Source organism: Rattus norvegicus, chromosome Y, assembly GCF_036323735.1.
Source record: "Rattus norvegicus strain BN/NHsdMcwi chromosome Y, GRCr8, whole genome shotgun sequence".
Lineage (NCBI taxonomy): Eukaryota > Metazoa > Chordata > Mammalia > Rodentia > Muridae > Rattus > Rattus norvegicus.
The window spans coordinates 1,945,286-1,962,725 of record NC_086040.1 but is presented as its reverse complement, the minus strand read 5'-3'; the positions used below and the strand labels follow the sequence as shown (position 1 = coordinate 1,962,725).

General features: G+C 37.0%; 1 long non-coding RNA gene across 1 annotated transcript in view; it reads right to left on the bottom strand.

The window, feature by feature from the left end:
• Positions 1-843: 843 nt before the first annotated feature.
• LOC103694561 (uncharacterized) overlaps positions 844-17,440 on the bottom strand; it is a 365,469-nt gene continuing 348,872 nt past the window's right edge. Inside the window, exons 3-5 of the long non-coding RNA XR_597834.4 lie at positions 2,378-2,742; positions 1,264-1,320; positions 844-1,064 (exon numbers count right to left, since the gene is read on the bottom strand). This is a non-coding gene — a long non-coding RNA (uncharacterized LOC103694561). The remainder of the gene's footprint in view (positions 1,065-1,263; positions 1,321-2,377; positions 2,743-17,440) is intronic.

The window sequence follows — 17,440 nt, the reverse complement described above, 5'->3', positions numbered from 1 at the left end:
ATGAATATCCTAGTAAGAGCACCAGTGGAAGGGGAAGCCCTGGGTCCTGCTAAGACTAAACCCCCAGTGAACTAGTCTATGGGGGGAGGGCGGCAATGGTGGGAGGGTTGGGAGGGGAACACCCATAAGAAAGGGGAGGGGGGAGGGGGATGTTTGCCCGGAAACCGGGAAAGGGAATAACACTCGAAATGTATATAAGAAATACTCAAGTTAATAAAAAAAAAAATAAAAAAAAAAAAAAAGACAGGAGGCTACCTTTGCTATACACTGACAGACCCAGACCTACCAAGTGATTGACTGTGACACCTGCAGATAATTGACAAACCACAAACTCTGTATGGGGACAACTGTGGTTGAATTAATGAAAAATCCATTTAAGCAGAAAAGGAGAGTTATCTCGTTGAAGATTAGTGCTCTCAATTAACTTGAATACAACAATATCTTTCAGAATTTGAGCCATTCACCAGGCAGCGCTGGTACAGTACATGAAAAAATCAATACACACAAAGCAGAGTACTGCTTGCCTCACCACAATGAGAAAAGACACAAATTACCCTCAATAGACTTAAAGCCTCAGGAATAGGAGAGGAAAGGTGTGGTGAATGTTACATGGGGAAAACCTCTTGTAGACAGGATGAGGAACTCTCAGATGGTAGAATTTGAAAGGATAATTGGACTATAAAATATTGAACAATAAGAATGATTTTAAAAAGTCTAATAATCATTTACAAAAAATGTGTGTTCTTATTTCAACAATTTATTTACCGGTTATACTGTGTCTATTGTGACATCCATAGTATGTATCTGCTTAGCATTTAAGTGAAATAATGGGTTTCAAACAGATTGGACTTTATTTTTCTTTATTCGAGCCAGTAGTCATTCTATGATGTCCAAATGAACTACAATTTGCCTGAACATGGGTATTGAATATGGGAGGTAGTCACCATAATATGATTGAAATTGTTCACCAGAAGAGTCACAGCATCGTTCTTGTTTTACATAGAAGGTGTTGTCCTTACAGCTATATGAAATGTTAACTTTGGTGTCCATTCATATAGTGTTATCTGTAAAAGAAATGACATTTTCGTTTATATATGGAGCCTAGACATTTGTGATCATGCTCATAATAACTTCTATTTGATAATGAACATAATTACCTAAGAGATACAAATAGCAATCTGTGAAAGAGCAACATAGACATGTACTACTTGGGGAAGCATAGACTGAATAAAAAAAAATTGAGGCCAGTTTAAAATCTCTTACCTAGAGAACTTCAGCGGTATTCTCCAGCAATGTCTGTGATCTTTATGGCAAAGTATCCTTCAGTTGCATTTCAGTTGATTCAAGCAAAAGAAAGCACATATACAAAAATGGGATATGAATAAAATTGAAAGTAGTTACAAATTTCCAAAATCAAACTGAGAGAATGTTGAAAATCTGCAATAGGAAAATAAACAAAACAAAACAAAAAACAAAATAAAATCATAGCCAAAAAACAAAGTATAAAATGAAAGCTAAATCAAAAAAATCAAAACCGAAGCAAACCAACAAAGGAACAAACAAACAAAAAGTACCTAAAGAAATAATAATGGAGAAAATGAATTTTAAAAGCATCCCATGTTTTATAATGTTGTTATTTTTGGTATTCTGATGTTATATATTTTAGGTGAATGTGAGTGAAAAGAAAGATAGAAATAAACTACAAAATTACAATCTAAGAAGAGATTTTTATAAGAGGGCTAAAATATATTCATAAATAGCAACAATAAATATATGAAGGCACTTGAAATTGCATACAAAAAGGAAATGGTCTATAGAAAGAACACTAACAACATAAATAATCAAAAATATATTTTGTGCATAAAAAATATGAGATAAAACCATTTAAGTTTCCTAATAGAGCCATGACGATTTCTATTTAGCAAACCCTACATTATTTATAGTTTATCACATTTCATTTCTGACATTAGGTCAATAACACAGAACATATATTTAGGAGGAAAACGGAAGTAAGCAAAAAACATTGTACAAAAGAGAGGGAATAAGTGAATTCACGGAATTTTAAAACAATATAATGCTGAGTAACAAGTACTTTAAGTATTTTTATCAATGCAGGCTGAATCAGAGGTTCTGTACACAGTTCAATACATAATTAGTAATTTAAAATTTTTTATACTCAACAATTATTGAAGACAGTGTTTAGAAACTTCTATATCTCAAACAAGAAACGGTTCAAGTGTAACAGATCTATGGTGCGCGAAGGGAGCAACTCTTTCCTTTCAGTAGTTCCTTCAGAATTTCCATGGTTTTACAAATATATGCCCACCCACTTTCTTTCCTCTGTTAATATTAGTACAATTGCCTATATACAGCTTACCTCTAGTAAAATCTTCAGGAAGACAAAAATGGTTGCAAGCACAATGCTGCCAAGAAAAATGAATTCAAGGTTCATGGCAGTTTTCTGTTACGTTTACTAATTTAGAATCTGGTAACAGCGGTTGTAACAAAGAACATAGAATAGTCTTTGAAAAGAACCTAATAGCTCGTTCTCTGCCTTATGATAGCCAGCTGAATTGCTTGTGCCAGGCCTTATATACTGTTGGTGAGGTCATAATATAGGAATTTTTTTACACAAGAGTGACCTCATAATCATGCTTGAATCAACTGCCTGAATTAGTCTAGTACACAGGAAATCAGATGATCGCTAGATTATAACTTTACTCAATCTAGGACAGGATACATCTAAAAGAGAAAGCAGGAATAAGAGATTATGAAAAACAGTCCTAAAGATGCTAAATGGGCAACAGGTCATAAACAAACTAACCAAAAATGCAACATAAAAATATTAACAATGTTTTGCAATTTAAAGTTGCTTTATTTCATGGAATTCTATTGACTCAATTAAAGATGAAGAAACACACACACACACGCACACACACGCACACACACACACACAAACACATACACACACATTTTTCATCTATACAAAGAATACAATATAAAGACTATTTTAAAAACCTAGATACCTTCATGAACTTATTGATGAAGTGGATATGTGTACAGCTTTAGCCCATAGTGGTCTGATAGGACGCATGGGATTATTTCTCTCTTTCTGTATCTGTTGAGGCCTGTTTTATGATTGATATTACAGTCAGTTTTGGACAAATTACCATGAGGTGGTTGAAAAAGGTATATTCTTTTGTTTTAGGGGAGAATGTTCTATAAATATCTGTTAGGTCCATTTGATTCCTGATTTCTCTTAGTCTATGTATGTCTCTGTTTAATTTCTGTTTCCTTGATGTGTCCATTGATGAGAGTGGGGTGTTGAAATCTCCTACTATTATTTTGTGTGGTTCAATGTGTGGGTTGAGGTTTAGTAAGTTTTCTTTTATGTATGTAGGTGCCCTTGTATTTGGAGCATAGATATTTAGGATTGAGAGTTCATCTTGGTTGATTTTTCCTTTGATGAATTTGAAGTGTTCTTTGTCATCTTTTTTGATGATCTTCGTTTCAAAATCGATTTTATTTGATATTAGAATGGCTACTCCAGCTTGCTACCTCACACCATTTTCTTGGAATGTTGTTTTCTAGCCTTTCACTCTGAGGTAGAGTCTGTTTCTGTCTCTGAGGTTGTGTTTCCTGTGGGCAGCAGAATGCAGGATCCTCATGGCATATCCAGTTTGTGAATTTGTGTCTTTTTATTGGGGAATTCAGTCCATTGATGTTGAGAGATTATTAAGGAATAGTGATTGTTGGTTCTTGTTATATTCATATTTGGGTGTGAGATTATGTTTTTGTGCTTTACTTCTCTTTGTATCTAGGTCTTTAAAATACTCTTTATATTGTATTCTCTATTCAAAATGTATTTGTTTATGTGTGTATTTGTGTGTTTGTGTGTATCTGTGTGTGTCTGTGTGTCTGATTTTTTATTGGATAATTTTTATTTACATTTGAAATATTAACCATTTTCCTGAGCATAATTCCTGTATAACACAATTATTTTACGAGGATATTCCCACTCCCCAATCACCCATCATTTCACTCCTAACCTCACTGACATTTCCATGTACTGGGAGATTCGTCTTAGTTAGTAAAAGGGACTTCTCTTCTCATTGGTGCCCAACAAGGCCATCCTCTTCTTCATTTTGAAGAGTTATTCATTTGTATTTCCAAATGTAAATTTTGCACTATGTTTTATTCCCTGTAAGGTCTTGTTGATTGGTTGTTGTTCTAAGGGGGTTTCAATCCTCTTTACCTCCTTCAATCCTGTCTATAACTACTCTAATGTGGACCCTGTTCTCACTTGTATCATTCATGTTAACTTCATCTCCATATTTGTCATGCTCTGCAGAATCTCTCAGGGGACAACTATATCTGTCTCCTGTATCTATATACTTCTTGCCTTCACCAATAAGAAAGAGTGAAGCAACCACACACTGATCATTGGTCTTTTTTCTTGAATTTCCGTGGATGTAGTCCGTGTTTGTTTCCTTGGGTAATTCCAGTATTTGAGGGAATATCCACGTATCAGTGATTATGTAACACATGTATTTTTGTGATTTGGTTACCTTACTCACCATGTTATTTTCTAGTTTCATCCATTTGCCTATGAATTTCAGGAAGTCATTGTTCTTGAGACGTGTGTATTAATCCATTGTGTACATGCACTATTTTTTCTACAACTATTGCTCTTTTTAAGGTCATCTGGGTCCTTTTCAGTGTCTGGTATTATAAATATTTCTGCTAATAACATTGTGGAGCTTGTGTCCTTCCTATGTGTTGGAGCATATTTTGGACAAGTATGCAGGAGTGCTATAGCTTGGACCTCAGGTAGTATAATGTCCAATTTACTGAGGAACATTAAGGCTCATATTCAGAGTCGTTGTATCAGTGTTCAATCCCACCAACATCAAGGAATGTTCATCTTTCTATACATGATCACCAGCACCTGTAGTCACCTGAGTATTTGATCTTAGTCATTCTGACTGGTATGAGGTGGAATCTCAGGGTTGTTTTGATTTGCATTTCCCTGATGACTAAGCATGATGAATAGTTCCTTTGAAACTTCTCACACATTCAATATTCCTCAGCTGAGAGTTTGTAATTTAACTGGGTACTGAATGTTTTAAATAGGGTTATTTTACTTTCTTGAGTATAACTTTTTGAACTCACTATTATATATGATATTAGCATTCTCTTGGATGCCCATTGGTAAAGACCTTATCCCAATTTCCTGAGTGCTGTTTTGTCCTAAAGGAAATGGCCTTTGCCTTACAAAAGCATTGAAATTTTATGTGGTCCCATTTGACCATTCTTGATTATAGCACATAAGACATTGGGTTTTTCTTCGGAAAATTTTCCCCATTACCCACTTGCTCAAGCTCTTCTCCAACTTTTCTTCAGTGGATCTCGTTTTCTACGGAGGTCCTTTATATACTTGAACTTAAACATTGTACAGGATGTTAACAATGGACAAATTTACATTCTTAAACATGATGATCTCTAGCTGAATCATCAACATTTTTTGAAGATACTATGGTTTTTAAACTGGATGGTTTTAGACCTTTGATGGTATGTGGGTTCATTTCTGAGTCTTTTAGGTGTGCTGTCAAGCTTCTGACATATGCTCTCTACTGTTTCTCCTTACAGGCACCCAGAGCTATGAGTTTTCCTCTCAGCACCACTTTCACTGTGTACGATAATTTTGGGTATGTTGTTTCACAATTTCATTAAAATCTAAGAAGTCTTTAATTTCTTTATTTCTTCCTTGAACAATTAGTCATTGAGTAAATTGTTGTTCACCTTCCCAGAATATGTAAGTTTTTGTCGTTATTGCTGTTATTGAAGACCAATCTTATATTGAAGACCAATCTTAGTCCCTGGTGTTCTCATATAATGCATCAGATTATGTCTACCTTCCTATATCTGTTCAGACTCCTTTCTGATTGACTATATGGTTGATTTTGGAAAAGATACCATGAGATGCTGAGAAGATATGTCCTTTGGTTTTAGAATGGAATGTTCTCTAAATATCTATCAAATCCATTTGTTTTATAACTGCTGATAGTTTTTCTATGTTTCATTTTTATTATTTCCATGATCTCTGCATTGATGAGAGTTGAGTGTTGAAATATACCATTATTGTGTGAGGTGCAATGTGTGCTTTCAGCTTTAGATGGTATGTTTTGTGAATGTAGATGCCTATGCATTTGGAGCATTGTTATTTAGGATTGAGAGTTCATCTTCGTGGATTTTTTTCTTTGATAAATATAAAGTGTTCGTTCCCCAGACTGGTACAACCATGCTTGAAATCAGTATGGAGGTTCCTCAGAAAATTGGACATTGAACTATCTGAGGACCCAGCTATAACTCTCTTGGGCATATACCCAAAAGATGCCCCAACATATAACAAAGACACATGCTCCACTATGTTCATAGCACCCTTATTTATAATAGCCAGAAGCTGGAAAGAACCCAGATGCCCTTCAACAAAGGAATGGATAAAGAAAATGTGGTACATCTACACACTGGGATATTACGCAGCTTTCAAAAACAATTATTTTATGAAATTCATAGGCAAATGGAGGGCACTGGAACATATCATCCTGAGCAAGGTAACCCAATCACAGGGAAACACACATGGTGTGCACTCTTGGATAAGTGGCTATTAGCCAAAATGCTTGAATTTCCTTAGATGCACAGAACACATGAAACTCAAGACAGATGATCAAAATGTGAATGCTTCACTCCTTCTTTAAAAGGGGAACAAGAATACCCTTGGCAGGGAAGAGGGAGGCAAAGATTAAAACAAAGGAAGAAGGAACACCCATTCAGACCCTGCCTCACACGTGGACCATACATATACATCCACCCAATTACACAAGATGGATGAAACAAAGAAGTACAGGCCGACAGGAAGCGGATGTAGATCTCTCCTGAGAGACACAGCCAGAATACAGAGGCGAATGTCAGCAGCAAACCACTGAACTGACAACGGGACCCCCATTGAAGGAATCACAGAAATGACTGGAAGAGTTTGAAGGGCTCGAGACCAGAAATGAACAACAATGCCAAGCAACCAGAGCTTCCAGGGACTAAGCCACTACCCAAAGACTATACATGGACTGACACTGGGCTCCAATCTCATAGGTAGCAACGAATAGCCTAGTAAGAGCTCTAGTGGAAGGGGAAGCCCTTGGTCCTGCTAAGACTGAACCCCCAGATAATGTGATTGTTGGGGGGATGGCGGTTTTGGGTGGAGGATGGGGAGGGGAACACTCATAAACAAGTGGAGGGGGAGGGCTTAGGGGGATGTTGACCCAGAATCCCAGAAAGGGAATAACAATAGAAATGTAAACAAGAAATACTCAAGTTAATAAAGAAAAAAAACGAGAAAAAAATATACAGTGTTCTTCCCTATCTTTCTTAATGACTTTTGATTGAAAATCAATTTTATTCGATATTAGAATGGGAACACCATCTTGTTTCTTGAATACATTTGCTTGGAAAGATTTTTTTTCCATTCATTTACCCTGAGATAATATATATCTTTGTATCTGATCTGTTTTTCCTGCACACATCAAATGCTTGGTCCTCTTTTGTATCCAGTCTGCTAGCTTATATCATCTTATTGGAGAATTTAGTTCATTGATGTTGAGAGATATTAAGGAATAGTGATTGATCCTGTTGTTTAAATGCTTAGATATGAAATAATGGTTGAGTGTCTCTTTTTTGATTTAATTGCAAGGAAACTGTATTCTTATTTTACTCTATGGCATAATTTTTCTTTCTGTGTTGGTATTTTCCATCTATTACCCTTTGTGGGCCTGGATTTATAGAAAGATATTGTTTAATTTTGGTTTTGCCAACATATATATTGTTTTCTCAATCTATGTTGATTGATAATTTTGCAGCATATAATATCCTGGACTGACATTTGTGTTCTCTTAGGGTCTGTATGAAATTTGTCCAGGATTTTCTGGCTTTCATAGTCTCTGGTATTAAGTCTGGTGCAATTGTTATAGGTTTATATTTAAATGTCACTTGATCTTTTCCTGTTGTTGCTTTCAATATTCTTTTTGATTTGTGCATTTGGACTTCTCAATACTATGTGAGGGGAGGAATTTCTGTCCTCTTCCAATCTATTGGAGCCCGGCAGGTTTCTTATATGTTTATGGGCATCTCTTTCTTTAGGTTCGGGAAACTTTCTTATGTAAAATTGCTGAATATATTTACTGGCCAATTTTTTTTTTGGAGCCGTGGACTGAATCCAGGGCCTTGGGCTTGCTAGGCAAGCGCTCTACTACTGAGCCAAATCCCCAACCTTTAAGTTGTTGGTCTTCACTGTCTTCTCTATCTATGTCCTTATGTTTGATGTTCTATTTGTTTCCTGGATTTCTTAGATGTTTTGGGCTAGAAATTTTTTGCCTTTTTCATTTTCTTTAATGCTGGGTTGTTGTTTTTTTATAGTATCTTCTTCCCTAGAGATTCTCTCTTCTATCTCCTGTATTCTGATGGTGATGTTTATATCTACCATTCCTTGTCTCTTTCTTAGGTTTTCTATCTCCAAGGTTGTCTCTCTTTGTGCTCTCTTTATTGTTTTTCCCCCCATTTTAAATTGTGGACGGTTATGTTCCTTCAACTCTATGGTGTGTATACTGTTAATTCTTTCGGGGAATTTTGATTTTCCTCTTTAAGATCTTCTACATGTTTACTTGTAGTGTCTTGCATTTCTTTATTTATGTCTTTCTTAAATTCTCCATCATTATCATAAAATGTGATTTTAAATCTATGTCTTGCTTTTCCAGCATGTGTATATGTCCAGTATTTTCTGTTAGGAGAACTGGGCTCTGATGATGAAAAGCATTATTATTTTCTATTGCTTAAGTTCCTTTAGCCATTGGGTTGTCTCTGGTGTTTGGTTGTCTTGCAATTTTTCCTGTAAAATGGTATTCCTCTTTCTTTTCAGTATTTTCTGAGAACACGTTCTCTGATATCAGGTGTGTAGGTGCTCCAATTAACAGTCTTTCGGCTCTAGGTTCAGACAGGAATCAGAAGTGTCTGACCCCTGAATGCTTCTAGGTCCTTGAACCCAGGTGGCACAGTTGGCACTAGATGATTCCTTCTTTTGTCTAGAATATGGGCAGAGGGTAGTCTCTTTGAATTCTCAGAAGTGTCCACACTTCTGAGATTTCAGTACTCTCCCCCTAGTGAAATGGGTGAACAGAGTTGTTTGACCAGTTCAATTCAGTCCTGTGCACAGAGCAGTACCAGAAGTACTGTCTGTACTGCAGCTGACTCTTCCTTTATTCCTGTTTTCAGAGGCACAGTGCAGTCTCTCGCTGGACGAGTTATATGGCCAGAGGTGTGCAGATGTGGCAGTCTGTCCTGTGGTCTTAGGATGTCTGCATTTCTTGGTATTCTGCGCTCATTGTCACCACAGTTTTGTTTCTACTTTGTTGATTTCAGCCTTGAGTTTCATTGTTCCTTGCTTTCTACTCTTCTTTGGTGTGTTTTTTTCCTTGCTTTTAGGTGTTCCATAAAGCTGATGATGTACACTCTCTCCTGTTTCTTTTTGTAACCATTCAGGACTGTGAGTTTTTCTGATATCACTGCTTTTATTGTGTCCTATAGTTTTGTGTATCCTGTGCCTTCATTTTCAGTAAATTCTAAGACATCTTTAATTTCTTTTTTCAATTCTGCTTTGAACAAGTTATGATGGAGTAGAGTGTTTTTCAACTTCCATGTATATTTGGGTTTTGTCATATTTATGGTTATTGAACACCAGTCCATATAAGTGATGATCTGATAGGATGCAAGGGATTATATACATCTTCTTGTACCTGTTGAGGCCAGTTTTTTGACTGGCTATGTGGTAAATTTTGTAGAAGGTTCCATAATACTTGGAACTTCCTATACATGAGTCCCACCTTCTTTCCAATACAAGCAAGATGGACTTGTATCAAATGGACTTTTCAAGATGTATCAAGATATGCATGAACTGAAACTCAGTTTCTTGGCGAATTCTCTATGTTCCATATGGGACTCTCTTATATCAAGCATGCTTTTCAAGATTTAGGAAGAGTTTCATCAATGGAATCTCAGTTTCATGGCGAATTCTCTTCATTCCAAGCGGGACTCCTTGTATCAAGAATACTTTTCAAGATATAGCAAGGTTTCCATGCACAGAATCTCATTTTCATTGCGAATTTTCTTCCATTCCAGTGGGACGTGCTTTTATCAAATGTACTTTTCAAGATATAGCCAGGATTTCACACATGGAATCGCAGTTTCTTCATTCATTCTCTCCATTTCAAGCTGAACATGCTTATATCACACATACATTTCAAGATAAGCAAAGTTTCACACAGGCAATCTCAGTTTCTTGAAGAAATCTCCTCTTTCAAAGTGTGATGCACTTGTATCAAGCACATTTTGCAAGATAGAGCAGGGATTTCTCAAATGGAATCTCAGTTTCTTGGCAAATTCTCTGCCTTCCAAGGGGGACACGCTTGAATCAAGCATACTTTTCAATTTGTACCAACATATGGCGAATTCTCTGCCTTCCAAGTGGGAATCGCTTGGATGATGCCTACTTTTCAAGATAGAAAATAGTTTTTACTCATGGAATCTCATTTTCATGGTGAATTCTGTGTTCCATATGGGACTCTCTTGTATCAAGCATACTTTTCAAGATTTAGGAAGATTTTTGTGCACAGGATCTCAGTTACATTGCAAATTCTCTTTGTTCTAAGCGGGACGTACTTTAATCAAGTGTACTTTTCAAATATAGCATGATATTCATGCACGGAATTTCTGTTTCTTGGTGAATTCTGTGCCTTCCAAGAGGGACACACTTGTTTCCCGCCTACATTTCAAGATATACCAAGGTTTTCATGCACTGAATCTCGGTTTCTTGCCGAATCTCTTCAAGACCAGCGGGACATGCTTGTATCAAGTATTCTTTTCAAGACATAGCAACATTTTTATGCACAGAACCTTAGAATGTTGGCAAATTCTCTTCGTTCCAAGCAGGACACTCTTGAATCAAGTGTACTTTTCAAATTATAGCAAGGTATTCATGGACAGAATCTCACTTTCTTGCCGAATTCTCTTCAATACCAGCGGGACGTGCTTGAATCACATGTACTTTTCAAGTTATAGCAAGATTTTTATGCACAGAATCTCAGAATGTTGGCGAATACTCTTTGTTCCATGAGGGACGCGCTTGAATCAAGCCTCCTTTTCAAATTAAAGCAAATTCTGCAGACAGAATCTCAGTTTCTTGGTTTTGCCATGAAACTGAGTTTCCGTGTGTCATAATCTTGCTATATCTTGAAAAGAACGCTTGATACAAGCTCGTCCCACTAGGGAGGAAGAGAATTTGTCAGGAAACTGAGATTTGGTGCATAGAAATCTTGCTATATATTAAAAGTATGCTTGAAACAAGCGAGTCTCTCTTGGAACGAAGAGAATTCGCCATGGAAATGAGATTCTGGAAGAAAAGACCTTGCTGTGTCTTGAAAAGTAGGCAAGGAACAAATGCGTCCCATTTGGAATGCAGAGATTTAGCCAAAAAACTGAGATTCTGAGTGAGAATACCATGCTACATCTTGAAATGTATGCTTCATTCAATCGCATCCCGCTATGAATGAAGACAATTCTCCAAGAAACTGAGATTCCATGGATAAAAATCTTGTTCAATCTTAAACAGTACACTTGATACAAGCGCATCCCAATTTTATTGAATAAATATTGCCAAGAAACTTAGATTCCGTGAATGAAAACCTTGCTACATCTTGAAAGGTATGCATGATACAAATGATTTCAACTTGGAACGAACAGGATTCACCATGAAACTGAGATTCCAGGACTAAAAACCTTCCTCTATCTTGAAAAGTAGGCATTATATAATCCCTTCACGCTTGGAGCACAGAGAATGTTCCATGAAATTGAAATTCCGTGCATGAAATCCTTGCTCTATCTTGAAAAGTATGCTTGATACAAGCGTGTCCCGCTTGGAACACAGAGAGTTTGCCAAGAAATTGAGATTCTGAGCAAGAATACCTTGCTATATCTTGAAAAGGACATTACCTTCAAGTGTGTTCCACTTGAAACGAAGAGAATTCTCCAAGAAACTGAGATTCCCTGCATAAAAATCTTGCTATATCATCAAAAGTACACTTGGTACAAGTGCCGCCCACTTGCACTGAAGAGGATACACTAAGATCCTGAGATTCCGTGCATGAAAAACTGGCTATATATTTGAAGAGAATTTGCCAAAAAAGTATGATTCTGTGCATGAAAATCTTGCTATATCTTGAAAATTACACTTGATAGAAGGGCGGCCTGATTGGAATGCAGAGGATTCACCAAAAATTGACATTCCGTGTGTGAATACCTTGCTATATCTTGAAAAGTATACTTGATACAAGTCAGTCCCGCTGGGAATGGAGAGAATTCACCACGAAAATGAGATTCGGGTGTACAAACCTTGGCATATCTTGAAAAGTAGGCATGCTACAAGCATGTCCCACTTGGAACACAGAGAATTCAGCAGGTAACTGATATTTAGTGTGTGAACACCTTGCTATATCTTTAAAAGTTCGTTTCATTAAAGCACATCCCGCTTGCATTAGAGAGAATTTGCCAAGAAACTGAGAATCTGCGCATAAAAATCTTACTATATCTTTAAAAATACACTTCTTAAAGAGCATCCCGATTGTATTTAAGAGAAAACGCAAAGAAGGTGAGATTCTGTGCATGAAAATCTTGCTATATCTTGAAAAGAATGCTTACTACAAGTGATTCCCACTTGGAGTGCAGAGAATAAGCCAAGAAACTGAGATTATGTGCGTGAATACCAGGCTATATCATGAAAAGTATACTTGATACAAACGAGTCCCACTTGGAATGAAGAGAATTCACCAATGTTCTGTAATTCCGAGCATAAAAATCTTGCTATCTCTTGAAAAGCACACTTGGTTCAAGGGCATCTCTCTAGTATTGAACAGAATTCACCAAGAAACTGAGATTCTGTGCATGAAAACCTTGTTATATCATGAAAAGTATGCTTCATGCCATCGAGTCCTGCTTGGAACAAAGAGAATTCACAGCCAATATGAAAGGTATGCTTGATTAAAGCACATTCCGATTGGAACAAGAATTCTCCAAGAAACTGAGAATCCTTGTATAAAGATCCTGCTATATCTTGAAAAGTACACTTGATACAAGCGCATCCAACTTATATTGAAGAGAATTGGCCAAGCCTCTGAGATTCCATGCGTGAACAGCTTGCTTTGTCTTGAAAAGTTTGCTTAATACAAGTGAGTCCTGCATGGAATGAAGAGAATTCGCCTAGAAACTGAGATTCTGTGCGTGAATTCCTTTCTATATCTTAAGAGTACACTTGATTCAAGTGCGTCCTGCTTGGAAGGAAGAGAATTCACAGCGAAACTGAAGTTCTGGGAGTAAAAACCTTGCTATATCTTGAAATGTATGCATAACACAAATGTCTCCGGCTTGGAAGTCAGAGAATTCGCCAAGAAATTGAGATTCTGTGCATGAATACCTTGGTATATCTTGAAAAGTATACTTGATACAAGTCAGTCCCACTTGAAAAGAATATAATTCACCACGGAAGTGAGATTCCAGGAGTAAAAATCTTACTGTATGTTGAAAAGTAGGCATTATACAAGCGTGTCCCACTTTGAACACAGAGATTTCACCACAAAACTGCTATTTTGTGCGTGAATACCTTGCTATATCTTGAAAAGTACACTTGATACAAGTGTGTCCTGATTGTATTGAAAAGAATTCATAAAGAGAGTGAGATTCCTTGCATCAAAACCTTGCTATATCTTGAATAGAATGCTTGATACAAGCGAGTTCTTCTTGGATCAAAGAGAATTCGCCAATATTCTGAAATTCTGTTCGTGAATACCTTCCTATATTTTAAAAAGTACACTTGATACAAGCACATCCCGACGGAATTGAAGAGAATTGGTAAAGAACGTGAGATTCTATGCATGAAAATCTGGTTATATCTTGAAAAGAATGCTTGATTCAAGCGTGTCCCATGTGGAACCAAGAGAAATTGCCAAGAAACAGGTTCTGGGAGTAAAAACCATGCTATATCTTGTAAAGTAGGCATCATTCAAGAGTGTCCCACGTAAAACACAGAGAATTTGCCAAGAAACTGAGATTCCACGCGAGAATACCTTGCTATATTTTAAAATGTATGCTTCATTCAAGCACATCCCGCTTGGAATGAAGAGATTCCTCAAAGAAACTGAGATTCTCTGCGTGAATACCTTGCTATAAATTGAAAAATACGTTTGATTCAAGCACGTCCTGCATGGAATGAAGAGTATTCGCCAACATTCTGAAATATCGTGCATAAAAATCTTGCTATATTTTGAAAAGCACACTTGATACAAGGGCATCCAAATTGTATTGAAGAAAATTCGCCAGGCAAATGTGATTCTTTCATGAAAACCTTGGTATATCTTGAAAAGTACGCTTGATACACGTGAGTCCCTTTGGAACGAAGAGTATTCACCACAAAAATGAGATTCTGGGTGTATAAACTTGCTATATGTTTAATATAGGCATCATACTAGAGCATCGTACTTGGGACACAGAGAGTTCGCAACGACACTGCGATTTCGTGCATGAATCCCTTGCTATATCTTGGAACGTAAAATTGATTCAGGCGCATACCACTAGGAACAATGAGATTTTGCCAAGACACTTAGAATCCATGCATAAACACCTTGTTATATCTTGAAAAGTATGCTTCATACAACAAGTCCCACATGTAATGAAGAGAAGTCCCATGACATTGATATTCCGAGAGTTAAAACTTTGCTGTATCTTGAAAAGTATGCATGAGAAAAGGACATCCTGCATGGAATGCAGAGAATTCGCCAAGAAACTGATACTCTGTGCGTGAACAGCATGCTATATCCTGAAATGTATGCTTGATTCAAGCATGTTCCACAGGGACCAAAGAAAATTCACCAAAAAAATGAGAACCGAAAGAAAAAAACCTTGTGATATCTTGAAAAATAAAAATGATTCAAGTGCATCCCACTAGAAACAGAGAGAATTCACCAAGAAATTAAGATTCCATTCGAGAAAACCTTGCTATATCTTGAAAGGTATGCTTGATTCAACCAAGTCCTGCTGGGAACGAAGAGAATTAACCATGAAAATGAGTTTCCGGGAGTAACAACCTTGCCATATCTTGAAAAGTAGGCATCATACAAGTGTGTCCACTTGTAAGGCAGAGAATTCGCAGTGAAACTGAATTTCTGTGCATGAATATCTCGCTATATCTTGAAAAGTATGCTTGATTAAAGTGCGTTCCACATACAACGAAGAGAATTCACAGAGAAACTGAGATGCCGTGTTTGAAAACCTGGCTATATCTTGAAAAGTGTACTTGATATAAGTGCACCACACTTTGAAATAGGAGAATTCTTCAAGAAACTGAGATTCCCTGTGTAGAAGCCTTGCTATATCTCGAAAAGTATGCTTGATACAAGCGAGTCCCGCTTGAAATGAAGAGAATTCGCCAATGTTCTTAGATTCCGTGCATAAACATCTTGGTATATCTTGAAGAGGACACTTGATACAAGGGCATCCCACTTGTATTGAAGAGTATTCGCCATGAAATTGAGATTCTGTGCATGAAAACATTGCTATATGTTGAATAGTACACTTGATACAAGTGAGTCCCTCTTTTAATGAAGAAAATTCATAGCGAACATTAGATCCTGGGTGTAAAAACCTTGCTATGTCTTGAAAAAATAGTAAACACTCAAGAGCGTCCCACTTGGAAAACAGGGAAGTCAACAAGAAACTCAGATTCTATGCATGAATAACTTGTTATATCTTGAAAAGTACACTTGATTAAAACGTGTCCCGCTTGGAACGAAGAGAATTACAGCGAAACTGGGTTTTCTGGAGTACAAATTTTGCTATATCTTGAAACGTAGTCATCATACAAGCACGCCCCGCTTGGGACGCAGAAATTCGCCAAGAAACTGAGATTCCATGCAGGAAAACCTTGCTACCTCTTGAAAAGAATGCGTGATACAAGCGAGTCTTGCTTGGAACCCATTGAATTCGCCAACAAACTGAGATTCTCTGCATGAAAACCTTGCTATAGTTTATAAAGTACACTTGATTTAAGCGCATCTGATTTGGAAGGAAGAGAATTCGCAAACATTCTGAGATTCTGTGCATAAACAACTTGCTATATCATGAAAAGCAGACTTGATACAAGGGCCTCCAGCTAGTAATGATGATAATTGTCCAAGCAACTGAGATTCCATGCATGAAAACCTCACTATATCTTGAAAGCTTTGCTTGATACAAGGGAGTCCCTCTTGGAATGTAGAGAATTCACCACAAAAATGAGATTCCGGCAGTAAATCCTTGCTATATCTTGAAAAGTAGAAATCATACAAGAGTGTCCCACTTGCAACACAGAGATTTCACCAAGAAACTGAGATTCTGTGCATGAATACCTTGCTTTATCTTGAAAAGTATGCTTGATTCAAGTGCGTCCCGCTTGGTACAAAGAGAATTCACAGCAAAACTGAGATTCCAGGAGTTAAAACCTTGCTATATCTTGAAAAGTAGGCATCGTACAAGCGTTTACCTCTTGGAACACAGAGAATTCACCGAGAAGCTGAGATTCTGTGCCTGAAAACCTTGCTGTATCCTTAAAAGAATTCTTAATACAAGCACTTCCCTCTTGGAATGCAGAGAATTATCCAAGAAACTGAGATTCTGTGTGAGAATACCTTGCTATAATTTGAAAAGGCCACTTGATTCAAGCGTGTCCCACTTGTAACAAAGAGAATTCACCAACATTCTGATACTCCGTGCATAAAAGTCTTGCCATCTCTTGAAATGGAAACTTGATACAAGCATGTACCCCTCCTATTGAAGAGAATTCGGCAGGAAACTGAGATTCTGTGCATGAAAGTCTTGCTCTATTTTGAAAAGAATGCTTGATTCAAGCGTGTCCCACATGGAACGAAGAGAATTCACCAGGAAACTGATATTCTGGGAGTAAAAACTTTGCTGTATCTTGAAAAGTAGGCATCACTCAACCGTGTCCCACTTGGAAAACAGAGAATTTGCCAAGAAACTGAGATTCTGTGGGTGAATATCTTGCTATTTCTTAAAAAGTAAGCTTGGATAAAGTGCATTTCGCTTGGAACAATGAGAATTAGCCAAGAAACTGAGAATCCGTGCTTAAAAATCTTGCTATTTCTTGAAAAGTATGCTTGGTGCAAGTGAGTCCCTTATGGAACAGAGAGAATTTTCCATGAAACTTATATTTTGTGCATGAATATCTTGCTATATCTTTAAAAGTATGCTTCATTAAACAACATCCCACTTGGTACAGTGAGCATTCGCAATG